General features: G+C 41.8%; 1 protein-coding gene across 1 annotated transcript in view; it reads left to right on the forward strand.

The window, feature by feature from the left end:
- KIAA1217 (KIAA1217 ortholog) overlaps nt 1–15119 on the forward strand; it is a 760759-nt gene that overhangs the window by 338888 nt on the left and 406752 nt on the right. The window lies entirely within an intron of this gene.

Below are 15119 nucleotides of genomic sequence, written 5' to 3' on the forward strand. Positions count from 1 at the left end.
CTTTAGGGGCCACCACCCTGATTGGTCAGCAGTCATCAACATCAAGGGAAGACTCTCCACCAACAAAAAGAGTATGACTTGCTAAAACCTCAGATGATGGTTAGCATCTTTTAGCAATAAAGTATTTTTTTGAGTTTATTTATTTATTTTGAGAGAGGCAGAAATAGCATGAGTGGGGGAGGGAGAGAGAGAGAGAGAGAGGGAGAGAGAGAGAATCCCAAGCAGGCTCCGCACTGTCAGCACAAAGCCCAATGCAGGGCTTGAACTCACAAAATCACAAGATCATGACCTGAGCCGATACCAAGAGTCAGACATTTAACCACCCAAGCTACCCAGGTGCCCCAGCAATAAATTATTTTTAATTAATGCATGTGCATTGTTTTTTTTAGACACGATGCTTTTGCACACTTAATAGACTACAGTATCCTGTAAAACTAACTTTTGTATGCCCTGGAAAACCGAAGAATTCGCTTGACTTGCTTTATTGCTACATTTGCTTTATTGTGGTGGTCCGGAACCGAACCCACAATATCTCCAAGGTATGCTTGTATTTGAGGAGCTGTTGGGTTTCATGTGTCCATGGAACATCTAAAAGAGATGTCTCATTTGAGGCTGGACCTTGGGAGAGAAACCTAAGGGCTAGCAGGTTATAGGTAAGAGTTGCCAAGTCTTTGCATCTGCCAGTCCTCCTGTCTAGAAGACTCTCCAGCTTTGCTCCCTGTCTCCCTAAGATCTTTGTTCAGATGTCACCTTTGCAGGAGGATTCTCCTGGCCCCCCAAGTTTAAGTGGCAATTGCCTCCTACCAAAGTACTTCTCGTCCACCTTCTGTGTATCACATTTTCCCCATAATACATAGCAGTATCTAAACTACTATCTAAAACTACCATTTTACTTACCTTTACATATTTATTTCACTTATGATGTTCTACCTATTAGCATGTAAGCTCCCTCCATGTGGGCTGGGGTTTTTGTCTGTTTTGCTTACTTCTGTATGCCCAGTTGCTATAATGGGACCTGGTACATAAAAGCACTCAACAAATGGTTGTCAGGTGAGACATTGAGCCCTTACGTATGCCTGACACTCAGTACTTTATTGTTGAAATGACACAAAGGGTTTCGAATATCACATAAACTTAGTTGATAAAGAAGCAGCAGGATTTGAGAGGACTGACTTCAATTATTTTTTAAGTTTATTTCTTTTGAGAGAGACAGAGAGAGAGTGCCAAGCAGGGAGGGGCAAAGAGAGAGGGGGGCAGAGAATCTCAATTAATCTCAATTAATCTTTGTATGTTGGATCTCAAGTAAACTAAATTTAGGAGATGCAGCTTTATAGCTGGTACCAAGAGCCAGGAGGATGCATGAGATCTGTAGGGGGAGTGTTTAATGAAAAATAACAGGGGACCTATGACAAAGAAATAAAGCATATCATCCTTTTAGACACGGGCAAATTTGGAAATGGACCCTACATCAAAAAGCAAGAAAAGCCAGTCAGAGCAGGAGGAAAAACAAGCTGCTGTAGAGCAGACAGACCAATAGAGAGGAAATGTCCAAAGTTGTCAGATGCTACAGAGAAGTTGGCTTCAGTAAGAAGCAAAAAGTGATCGAGAGAGATTGTCTGTGTAGTCTTGCCACCCTGTGTGCTGCCCCTGATTCAGATTCACTGCTGGCAAGCCTCTTACCAAAGTGGGTATTGTTATATAATAACTAATTATATCATAATTGCTTTTATTACTATCTCCTCTGATGAAGCATACTGCAAGGATATAAACGGCAGAGTTTTCTTTTAAGCAAAAGGTTGATGATTAATCTACAGTTCAGTGGTTCCCAGACTTTGGAATGTCATGAACTGGTGACATTTGAGGGAGGGGAATGGGCCACTGAAATATTAGGCTGCCTGCCTCACAGTCAGCTGGTCGTCGTGCTCAATTCAGATAGGGCAGTCCATCCATGGGAAGTGAATAAATTAAGAATCATTTAGGAGACATGAAGCCCAGACAAGAAGATCACTTGTGTTGGTTTGACTTGTAGTCTTCATTGCAAGTCAGAAATCTTTTTGGAAAAGGTATGTCTTATGGTCCTTTGCCGCCAACGACTTGCCCCATAGTGGACACTCTTACCATTTACCATTACATTTACCATGACTCACATTTCTGAAAGTCTGGATTGAAGCAGAGAAAGCGCTGTTCCCAGTGGTGCCAAGGAGTAGCCTGAGCAGTTTGTAGCACCTTTGACTAGTAATCTCCATCAACTTCCCCACCCCGTGCCACAAATAAATATACAGTCATATAATCTCAGTTTTAAAATGTGTTTGTTAGGTCACTGTCAGGCAAATCCCCAGCTGCCCTCACTGCCCCCTCCCTTCCCTTCCACCCACGACACACACACCTGGCACTGGGCAGGTGAGAGTCTACGCGATATGGTTGTCTGATGTTGGTTGTTAATAGAGTAAAGCTTTAAAAGGAGGAAATTACTAACAGGATGGAAGTAACTTTAAAAAGGAGCCTCAACAAAGGAGGCTTTTTTCCAGGGCCAAGTCTGCCTTCGGCGATAGAGCAAATTAGGCATTCCTTTTGCTTCTGACAGTATTTCAAAACTGGATAGCCTCCCTCAGTTATGGAGAGTACAGCTACTCATTCATTATCAGATTGACATTAGCCAGAATATTTTAATGTCAACAAAGACATTTGAATGATTGTTAGCCTAATTATTTCTTATATCCCCTTTGGAAGTTCTCGTGTGTACAAGATTTTAAATAAGGAGTAGGTCCAGATTGATTCTTTTTTTTTGTTCTTGTGAGAATCCTGAATTTTATCAAGGGTGCAGTCTAATTGAACTTGGAATAAAGCTTTAGTTTCATATTTTCTGGCTAATGTTCCATAAATGTCATAACTTTGCTGTTTAATGGGGAGTGTGTTTTTATGTAATAGATATGCCAAACATTAATGAAGGGAAGAAGAGAGGGAATGACTGAGAAATGCCATCTCAAGCTCAAAAACATCAAAATTAGCAATAAAAATAGAAGCTTCTTAGCTCCAGGAATGGGAGGGAGATAGTCACAGACATAAGTGAAGACACAGCCTGATCCTTGCTTCCAGTTTGCTAGGAGGGGACTCACAGGGTGACCTTGACCCAGCAGTTCAACTGCCTTGTGCCTGTGTTTCCTCCATGTATTCACGGGGAACTGTAGTGCTCCTTTGCTTAGGTGGCAATGAGGTCTTCAGTGGGTATGGGAGTATCGTAGCGATCCTGCAGTGACATGGCCCTGGGTCCTCCTGTCCCCTAAGGCTTTGGGTACAGACATCTAATTTGGAGATTACTGAGGGGTATTTGTGGTATCCAGACTCAGCAAATCTGTTCATCGTTAAATGAAAAGGCTTAATATCAACTGGGACTTAACGTAGCAGAACCAGCTTGAATTTAGTTGGAAGTATGAATCAGAGAAGATTTTCAAGAAATGTAGTTTCATTTAAAAGATTTATAGTAACTAGGATCAGGTTAAATCTGGGCTTAATAGCAAATCTTTAAGAAGGTACTTAAACAAATCTTTAAGAATGCCCTGTTTTTAATATATTGTCTCCTTATGCTTCTAAAAGGTATATCTACGGTGAGGATTCTTGGAAAGTACTGTCTTACGTAAATTGAGCATTATTGTACAACTATTATTTATATTCCTCATTGACTTATTAAATATTTGTTTCAATGTTATATTTTACATACTTTCCGAATCATTCTCAAATTCCTTACTAAATGAGTCCAAATAGATGACATTTTATTACTGTTATCTCTTACCCCAGGTTTTCCCTGCTCACACAGTGTTTGGCAAACATCATACATGTTTGAAAGAATGAATTAGCAAATGAATGAATGACCAAAGGCCATAGATTCAATCTTCACACCCTTTAGCTGGCCTCACTTTATTCCATGTACAGAGACAGAATCTTGAATACTGACTATCTCTTTAATGCCACCTGCAGAGACCGTTTGTACAGCGTAGGCCACTGTCTTCGTCAGTTGAGGCTGCTGTTCAGAATATATACTGAGTGGCTTATAAACAACAGATATCTATTTCTCACAGTTCTGGAGGCTGGAAGTCTGAGGTTTCTGGTGAGATCCCTCTTCTGGGTTGCAGAGTCCCTCCTTTTCATTATATTTGTCTTACGTGGTACAAAGCAGAGAGCTGCCTGGGGTCTTTTTTACAAGGACACTAATCCCATTCATGGGGGCTTCACTCTCATGACTGAGTCAACTCCCAAAAGCCTTACCTCCTCTGCTACCATCACACTGGAGCTTAGGATTTCAACATATGAATTTTGCAGGGACGCAAACATTCAGTTTATAACAGCCACATATTATGCTCTGTGACAAGGGGCTTATTCCAACATGGCAGAGTCTTCTTGCTCACAGTGACAGACCGTAGCACTCTCTTCACACCTGCACATTTAGGAGTTGGAAGGTGATGTGCTTCCTGGCTTCACAGAAACTAGAAAGAGTCTGTTGTGAGTAGTTTTCTCTCTCTATCAGATCAGAGCTGTGTCTAGCTCCCAGGGCTTCCCACAATGGGATGAAAAGGCAGTGGGGCATCTGCTGGCCTCCCAAGCCAAGTGAATGGATTGTCCACGGGTGACAAGGTGACCCAAGCATCGTTTCCCTGGGCTTACTGGTCCATTTCCCATTCTACATCTCTCAGCAGCCCTGTAGCTGTGTGGCACAGGACAAAGTCCAAGGTTTAGGTAGAGAGTGCTTTTTCCCCCGAAGAAAGGCTTATGGCTTTGGGAAGTCAGGGATCTCAGGCTCAAGGAGTCATTTCCCAGCCCGTGTTCTCGGTGTCTCTGTGTCAGTGCATCTTGACCGCTCTGTCTTTGCCTTGTTCTGTGCCTCCTCCATCAGGGAGATCCTGCTCATTCACTGAGATTCAGTAGACTCAGATGCCTTCTTAAAAAGGTCTTCTCGAAGTTTCTACACAGAGCTAATCTTCCTCTTCTTGTGTTCCCAGTGATACAGATCACATTGGATTCTAGTCTCTGCTTTCGGATCTCTCCCAGAGAGCATCTGTGGGGAGGGACGGTAAGGGTTGTCATGGGAGGGACACTTCTAATTCACACTACCCCCAGTGCCCAGCATAGAGCGGCTGCCCTCTAGAAGTCTGTGAGTGATCCAAAATCAGGCAATGACCTTATAATCGCAGAGCTACTTCCAAACTCTCTTAGCCCTGTTATAAACATGCTAAGTATTCTACAAGGAATTTCTCAAACGTACACGTAAATTTATTTAGAGTATGGCCACCCTGAGATATGTAACACTGTGGCTGAGAAAATAAAAACAATAACCAAAAGCCATTAAAACACTAGTCACCTGTGTATATTATTTCTGGATTCAGAGCCCAACCGGCCACCTAGAGAATTCTTCCCTGATTGTATTAGACTTATGATTGTCTCCAAACCTTTTTCCAAAAACAAGAAATTCTGTTTCCTGACTTTAAACCCCTCGCTTTTTCAGGTACATTAAGATGAGATTACCATAGCCAGTTCTTTTGTATGGGACTATTCCACAAAACATTTATTGGTTCCTATGAGTTTTTAAGGTGTTAAATCTGATATCCAACAGCTGACTGTGATTATCAGTCCTGGCTCACAAATTGCTCTGGTACATATCAGCATGAGGCTTTCTGGAATCTGAATGATTGGCTGGAGTCATTTCAGATATTCCCAGAAGGTCTGAAAACCTTCATTTCCTCAACAATATGCCCAGCAACTTGCATTGTAATCATTTAAACTAATACAAGTGCTGTTTTTCTTATTGTGTCATTATTGTTACCATGATTTTCTTTTTTTAAATGTTTATTTATTTTTGGTGGGGGGGAGGGGCAGAGAGAGGGAGACAGAAGATCAGAAGCTGGCTCTGTGCTAATAGCAGAGAGCCTGATGCGGGGCTCAAACTCACAAACCATGAGATCGTGACCTGAGCCCAAGTCAGACGTCTGACCGACTGAGACACCCAGGTGCCCCCCATTTTCTTTTTAAGAGTAGAAGGAATACATCCTGCTTTACTCATGAATGAGTGAGAGGAGAAGGCAGCTGAGCTTCTAATTATCAGGGGTCAATGTCAGGGTGTGTAGGAAGGAAAAATGTTTATGTTGCCAAGAAGGCTGACTAAGATCCCAGATTGTACAAGGGGAGGGGAATTTTCGTGACTATGCCACCTGTCCCTGAGTCCTGTGAATCCCCAGGTTTTGTGACCTAGAGGCGATTTGGTAAACTGGCGGTTATTTGTGACATGGAGATCAAACTTTGAAAATCGTAAGTGTATCTTTGTAGAAGATAAGGCCAAAATACCTCGGTGGATAAATGTTAACGATGCACTGAACTGGGAGCTTGGCTTCTTCTGAGCACCTGCTCCATCACAGGCAATGGTGACGACTGTCTCCCCCACACACTGGCTCCTAAAGAATGGTATGAGCAAGAGACTGTCAAGAGACTGTCTGGTTGGGTCAAGGGTTTGTGCAGGCGGGTAGCTTGGAAGGTCTGAGGTTGTCTTCTACTGTCCCCTATGAGATCATGTTAAGGTCAGGCTAGGGCTTTGAGACGCTCACTGCTTTCCTGCTCTCTCAGTAAAACAGAGGGTCTACTTCCTTGTAATCAAAAACCAGTCCCTCCTACCCTCTCAGAAACCTTGCTACCCCTTCCTCCCCCACACCCTGCTCTTTTCCTTTATCTTCAACCTCTCCCTGTCTGCTTTCTCCTTCCCGCCCTCATTAAACATGTGCCAGCCTTTTTTTATCCTTGCCAAACCCACCCTCCCTTAACCTGGCGGCCACCTCCAACCGCAGCCCTGTTCACTATCTCCATGTTGGCCACAATCTTCTAAAGTGCTGCTCTCACGTACTGCATGTGCCTCCTCACTTCCCTCTTACTTTGTAACCCTCTCCAATCCTGTTTTGATCTTACCACCTCTCCAAAACTACAAAGTCAACAAGATGTTAATGCTTGTAAAGTTAAACATAGCCTCACTCTACAACCCGGAAATCACACTCCCAAGAGAAATGCAAACTTGGGTTCAGACAAAACCTGTATGCAAATATTTGTGACAGCTCTGTTCATTATTGACAAAGACTGAAAATAACCAACATATCCTCTGACCTATGAACAGATAAATTGTGGTCTAGCGGCACGATGGCAATGGAAAGGAATGAGCAATTGATTCACGTAGGAATCCATAATAACACGAATGATCCCTAAATATATTTTGCAGGGGTGCAAAAAGGCTGCGTGATGTGTGATTCCACACATGGCATTTTGAAAAAGACAAAACTCTAAGAATGGAGACAGAGCAGTAAGGTTTCCAGGCGTTGGGGAGAAAGGCTGAGCTAAAGGGACAGCATGAGGAAATTTGGGGGGTGTGGTGGGGATGGAACTGTCCTGTGTCTTGACCGTGGTGGTGAATGCAAGACTTTGTGCATTTGGCAAAACCCAGAGAACTTGAAAGCACAGAGTGTATTTTAATGTATGGATTTTTATGTAGCAACTAGGGTGTAGGGGATTCCCCCAAATGGAATACAAACTAGCACGTGGGAAAATAAAATGATGCTCATGACTTCCTTAGCCCCATGGGGATGTAGTTGTCTTTATTTAGGCGTTTAACACTACCATCCTTTGACACACTCTCTTCCCTTAGTTTTCCAGGTACCACCTGCTCCAACTTTCTCCTACTAGACTAGCTTCCCTTTCTCACACTCCCTTGCAAGGTCTACCTTCTCAACTCCCCCTTCTACCTTGCTGGTTCTCCCTGTCAACCTCATCCACTCCCACAATCACAAGTACCGAATATTCCAATGACTCTCCAATTTGCCTTTCCCCTGGGGACCTCTCTTCTGAGCTCCCGACAGTCATATGCTGCCACTGTGGACTAAACCCAGTAGTACTGTGGACTAAATCCCAGACTCCAGTTAGCATCCAGGCCTTCCCTGCACCCACATCTGCTTCCTCTCCTGGGCCCCCAACTCACTAGAGACCAACAGCTTGGCCATCATCCTTGACTTCCCTCTCTGCCTCCCCTCTCTGTCCCTCACTGCTGCTCGCTACATCTCATTCCCTCTTGAACCCATGTATTTGCTCCTTTTCCACTCACTTCAATGGTGCCACAATGGCCCAAGCCACCACCATCTGTCATCTATACTGTGGCACTTCTATTTAGTCACCAGCAGCATCTTCTTCAGACCTTCTGCACTGTGCAGTTGGGGTAATTTTTTTTTCAATATATGAAGTTTATTGTCAAATTGGTTTCTATACAACACCCAGTGCTCATCCCAAAAGGTGCCCTCCTCAATACCCATCACCCACCCTCCCCTCCCTCCCACCCCCCATCAACCCTCAGTTTGTTCTCCGTTTTTAAGAGTCTCTTATGCTTTGGCTCTCTTCCACTCTAACCCGCCCCTTTTTTTTCCTTCCCCTCCCCCATGGGGTAATTTTTTTTTAAACAAAGTGAATTGCATTCCTCTGCTTCAAACCTGCCTAGGGTTTTATAATGCTTTTTTAAATGAAGCTTAAGTTCCTCAACACATCCCACCAGGTTCTGCCTGGTTTGCACCCCCCCGCCCCACACACACAGTGACCTTCGCCCTTTCTTCTCCACTGTGTTTCCCCGCCAGTCTTTTTTCTTCCCACAGATACATCAGGCTCTTTCCCACGTCAGGTCCTTTGCATGTGCTGTCCCCTTCACTCACTAACCCATATTCACCCTTCAGGCCTCAGTTTAAATGTCACTTCTGGGGAAGCCTCCCATGACCCTAGAGACTAGCTTTGCTTCTCTCATGGCATGTTTTCATAGTTTTTTCTTTCTTTCTTTTTTTTTTTTTTTGGTAAGTTTATTTATTTATTTTGAGGTCTGGGGGGAGGGCAGAGAGGACGAGAGAGAATCCCAAGCAAGTTCTGTGCTATCAGTGCAGAGCCTGACCCGAAGCTCCATCCTATGAACAGAGAGATCATGACCTGAGCCAAAACCAAGAGTCAGACACTTAACCCACTGAACTACCCAGGTGCCCCTGCATTGTTGTTCTTTCTGAGCATTTCTCTTTAGTATCAACAGCCTTCTCTAAAAAGCGAGCAGGAAATGGACCTGGCTAGTTCACTGAAGTCTCCTCAGAGCTAAGGCCAGTATCTGTTGGAAGGAAATAAAAACCAAGGTAATAAGTTTAAATGCTCAGCACAATACATTGTAGACAGGTAATGGGGAGCCACGGAAGGCATCAGTGCATAGAAAGACAAGGAGAAAAATGTGTTGAATGGTACCAATTTGGTAGTCGTGTGCAGGGTAGGTTTGGGAAACCTAAACCATGGAGAGTATAATGGAATGGGCCAGACATGCAATAATAAGGGTCAGGATTAGAATGGTGACAGTAGGAACAGGGAGAGACAAAAAAATCATAGGATTTGATGACTAATTTGTATTTGGAAGTGAGAAGGGAAAGAGTAGATTCTGAAATTAGGGTCTGGTGATTTGTGAAATAAAAATAAATGAAGAAAAGAGAACTGGGTTTCAGACGAAGCTAATGATGTCAGGTCAATAAATTGTCATGGGGATGGTGAGGCTTACACAGTAAGAATTCCAAGTGGCCTAACACATAGAAGTCATATTTCAAAGACCGTCTGCATACCTTTTCCAAATCAGGACCATCTGCGAGGAAAGCTGATGTGAAATCATTGTTTATGCAGATAATTTTCTCTGCAGGTCGTCTCCTTTTCTTCAGGGAGACTTGTGTGAAGCCAGACCACATTTCACACATGGTCATGGCCACAGCATCATCGGGGAGCTGCCTGGGACTGTAAGCTGCAGATTGTCTTATTCCAAAGGCATCACACCTTTTTTTCAGCTGTGTTCCCTCCAGTTGCCACCCATGTTTGGCACAGGTGACCCGGAAAGAAGGGCAATTAGCCCCAGACAATAATGCAGTGACGGGTGAGTGTGTGGCTTACAGACCTGGTGAACTCTGCTTTGCTGAGCATGGGCAGGGGAGTAGCTATCAATAAGGCCCATGGGATTCTGTGGAAACAGAGACGCCAAGAGGGCCCTGGTGGCGGGGGGGGGGGGGTGGGGGGTGGGGGGGTGGGGGGGGTGGAGTGCAGGAGAGGTTCTAGAGACAGGTACCACTCAGGGGCCAAGATCTCACCCAAGTGTGGAGGAGATGGAATTGTTTTTTGCCTAACTTAAACTGGGAAGAAAAATAGAGTGGTTTTAGACTTCAAAGCATAGAGGAAAACAATGGCCTGAAATATGGGACCAAGAGGAAGACATTGCTGCTGCTGGCACTCTCGTGGGTGGGCAGCACTGGGATAGCTTTGTCCTTCTCTCCTTGCCTTCCTCATAACAGCAATCAACCTTCCAGGTCTCTGTGCCTTATTTCAGTGGTCTTCAAACCTTTTAGGGTTTTCTCATCACGCCACCAGGACACAGGGGTATGAGGCTGCTGTTAGTTGTGTTGGTAACAAGCCCTATGCTGTTACTCTACTTGGCCAATAACTTGAGGGCAGCAGGGTGCACATCCATGCACAGACTAGGAATAAAACTTTCTCTGCAGATGGCAGAGAAACATTAGAACACTACCATGAACATTACCATGTTCTAATGGTAGCTAGACAGAACTCTCTGTAACTCTTAGCACTAATCCAGGGAGGTGGGCATAGTGCACTAATAATATGAACAGAATTCTCTTCCCCCAAATATATGCCATCCTTTGGGCCTGAAAATTATCCAAAAAAAAATACCAACAACAAAATAAACATACCTCGGTGTTGTCAAACTATAATATGTTCCTTCTCTGCTCTGTCTACCGATCTTCAAATTTTACCATAAATAGGATGTGTTTTCACTCAGTGTCTTACATAAGGCTAGCACTCAATATATAAAGTGAATATTGCTCTTAGCAAGCTTGTCATTTAGTTTGTGTCCTGGCCCAGTTTAGAGAGTTGCCTGAAAGGGAAGAAATATCATTAACTCTTCTCTTCTCAAACTATTTTTTAAATATACTAATTTTTAGGAGCACCTGGCTGGCTCAGTTGGAAGATCATGTGAGTCTTGATCTCAGGGTCATGGATTCAAGCCCCACATTGGGTGTAGAGATTACTTAAATAAATAAAAATTTAAAAAATTAATATATATATGTGTGTGCATGTGTGTGTGTATTAAGATTTATAACAAAGAATATATTTCTAGCAAAGTGAAAATCTGTATTATTTAGATGTCGATTACCCCAGATATTTTGCTGCTCCATTTTCTCCCTTTTAGTGTCAATTTTTGGAAACTGTTTTTCTGACATTTTCCTCATTAAATGGGCCAGGGAAAGAAAATTTCAGCTAGGTAGCCCTGTTATCAGCTGCTCTAAGAAAATGCATGCAAAGGACATGTCTAAAGGAGCTGCATGAATTTTTAGTATCAGGAACTTCCTGGCCATTTTATTTTTGACATTTTAGCCCTCTAGCAAGGATTCTTTAAGCTTTTATGGTTTTTCTTTTCCTCAAACAAACAAAAACAATAACAAAAAAAGCAAATCCACATATTAACTCTTGCCCAAAAGAAATAACACACACAAAAAGAGGAATTTGCCCAAACAACTCGCAATAACAGCCAAGGTCAAAATACAGTCACAGCTTGGTGAAAACAGTACCCGTGCATTAATAGCATACTTTGCTGCAGAAACCCAGCTGATGGGATGTCTGAGGAGACAAGGGCTCACGGTGGGCACACAGTCCTGCCACAAGTCCCATGTTTCTTTTCTCTGATGGTGATTAGTGGAGTTTTAAAATATGTAAGTTATTCATGAATTTCTTTGGTAAGTTTAAATACTATACAAAGATTTTGTTAAATTTTTTTTTTAATTTTTTTAAAAAATTATTTATTTATAGAGAGAGAGAGCAGGGGAGGGGCAGAAGAGAGACAGAGAGAGACAGAGAGAGAGAGAGAGAGAGACAAGACCAAGTAGGCTCCAGGCTGTCGACGTGGAGCCCAGCATGGGGCTCCAACTCACAAACCATGAGATCATAACCTGAGCAAAAACCTAGAGTGGGATGTTTAACCGACTGAACCACCCAGGAGCCCCTGAAATTAGTTGTATTTGGGTCCCGTTTCTGTACATGTTTAGGAAACTGCCCAAGCATGTATTCTCATGGAGATAGGTCAGCACTGAAGGATACTGAAATCCAAGATTCGAATGTGGTTTTTAGAACATTTGCACCTTTCATTTATCCGTGTTTTGCTTACACATCATTGTTGCTATACTTGGGAACTAAGTTAAGGTAAACACTGTAGTCGTGAAGGTATTCTGAAACAATTCAGTGATTCAAGTATACCGATGCAAATATTAGGCTGAGTCATATGAAATTGCCACCAGTAGGCAATTTTGCTTATAAAAATGACAATTTCATAATGTTTAGTCTAGGGTTTTTCACTTGGAAATTGGTCATGTTGTGTTTTGAATTGTATTTTGTTTTTTATTTTCCTTTTGTACTTTTAAATTTTGTCACAATAATTTATTTATCTTGGATGTTGGATTCTTTTGTAAAATGCAGTTCATCTAGGGAGTGGGGAAAGAGGTGATAATGAGTATGAGGTTTCTTTTTGAGTGATGAAAATGGTCTGGAATTAGATAGTGGCGATGGTTGCCCATTTTGTGAACATACTAAAACCCACTGAATTGTACCATTGCAGAGGGTCAACATATGGTATATGAGTTGCATCTTCATTTTTAAAAATTATTCAAAGGTGTGCAGATTGAAAGGAAGAAATAAAACTCTTTGTTTGCAGATGACATGATCATCCATATAGAAAATCCAAAAGGACTAATGACAACAACAACAGCAACAAAACACAAAGTCCTGGAACTAATAAGCAATTATAGCAAAAATGCAGAATACAAGGTAAATATATAAAAGTCTATGGCTTTTCTATGTACCAGCAACAAACGATTGGAATTCAAAATTTAAAAAAATCCCACAATGCCATTTACATTAACACCCTCTAAAATGAAATACTTAAGTATAAACCTAACAAAATGTATACAAGGTCTGCATGAGGAAAACCACAAACTCCAGTGTAACAAATCAAAAAAAAAAATAAATTAAGAGATATGTCATGTATATGGATAGGGAGATTCAATACCATCAAGATATCAGTTCTTCTCAATTGATCTATAGATTCAATGCAATCCAAATCAAAATCTCACCCAGTTATTTTATGGACATTGATAAACTGATTCCAAGGCTTATATGGAGAGGCAAAAGACCCAGAAGAGCCAATGCAATATGAGTTGGAAGAGAGTTGGAGGACTGACACTACTTGCCTTCATGACTTACTCTAAAGCCACACTAATCAAGACAGTGTGGTATTGGCAAAAGAAAAAACAAATAGGTCACTGGAACAGAATAGAGAACAACTGATCTTTGATGAAAGAACAAAGACAATACAATGAAGCAAACAGATGGTGTTAGAACAACTGGACATCCGCATGCAAAAAATAAATCTAGACACAGACCTTACACCCTTTGCAAAAAATTACCTCAAAATGGATCATAGACCTAAATTTAAGCTGAAAAACTGTAAACTTCTTAGAAGGTAACATAGGAGAAAATCCAGATGACCTTGTGTTTGGCAATGATTTTTTTAGCTACAACACCAAAGGCATGATCCATGCAAGAAATAAGTGATGAGTTGAGCTTTATCAAAGCCGGCTTTATCAAAAACTCCAGCTCTCTGTAAGACAGTGGCAAGATAATGAAAAGACAAACCACAGACTAAGAGAAGATATTTGCAAAATATACCTCTAATAAAGAACTGTTATCCAAAATATACAAAGAACTCTTAAATACAATAACTCTTAAATAAAATAAACAACCAGGATGAAAAATGGGCAAAACAGAGGCACCTGGGTGGCTCAATTGGGTGTCCAACTCTTGGCTTTGGCTCAGGTCATGATCTCATGTTCACGAGTTTGAGCCCCGTGTCAGGCTCTGTGCTGACAATGCGCAGCCTGCTTGGGATTCTCTGTCTCTCCCTCCCTCTCTGCCCCTTCCCTTCTCTTTCTTTCTTAAAATTAATAAATAAAAAATTTTTTTAAATGGGAAAAATATCTGAGCAGACACCTGACCAAAGAAGATATACAAATGGTAAATAGGTATATGAAAAGATACTCAACATCATGTGTCATTAGAGAATTGCAAAATAAAACAATGAGATGCTTGTACATCCCTTATTAGAATAACAAAAATCCAAAACACTGACCCCATCAGATGTTGGTGAAAGTGCAGAACCACAGGAACTCTCGTTCACTGCTGGTGGGAATGCAAAATGTACAGCCACTTTGGAAGAAAGTTTGGCAATTCCTTACAAAACAAAGTATCTTCTTACCATAAGATCCCACAGCTGTACTGCTCAATGTTTTCTCCAATGACTTAAAAAGTTTTATCCACACAAAAACCAGATGTTTATAACAGCTTGGTTCATAATAACCAAAACTTGGAAGCAACCAAGATGTCCTGTAGTAGGTAAGCAGATAAACAGTGGTATGTCCATACAATGGAATATTATTCAGCACTAAAAAGAAATGCACTGTCAAATGGTGAAAAAAAAAAAAAAACCAACATGGAGGAATCTTAAATTTTACTAAGCGAAAGAAATCAATATAAAAGGCTACAAAATATATGATGATAATTATATGACATTCTGGAGACAGTAAAAAGCTCAGTGGCTGCCAGGGGCTGGGGAAGGGAGGGATGAATAGACAGAGCACAGAGAGCCATTAGGACATTGACACTGTTCTGTATGACGCTATAGTGGTAGGTATACCACTGTCCAATCATACATCTGTCCAAACCCATAGAATGTACAACACCAAGAGTAAACCCTGATGTAAACTACGGACTTTGAGTGATAATGATGTGTCAGTGTAGGTTCACCAGTGTAACAAATACCCTACTCTGATGCCAATGTTGATGGTAGAAGAGGTCATGCATATAGAGGCAGGAGGTATATGGGAACTCTGTACTTTACCTGCTCAATTTTGCTGTGAACCTCACTGCCATAAAAAATAAAGTCTATTAAAATTTTATCTAGCAGCCATTTTGGACCATGAGCC

The sequence above is a fragment of the Prionailurus bengalensis genome, chromosome B4, assembly GCF_016509475.1.
Source record: "Prionailurus bengalensis isolate Pbe53 chromosome B4, Fcat_Pben_1.1_paternal_pri, whole genome shotgun sequence".
Classification (NCBI taxonomy): domain Eukaryota; kingdom Metazoa; phylum Chordata; class Mammalia; order Carnivora; family Felidae; genus Prionailurus; species Prionailurus bengalensis.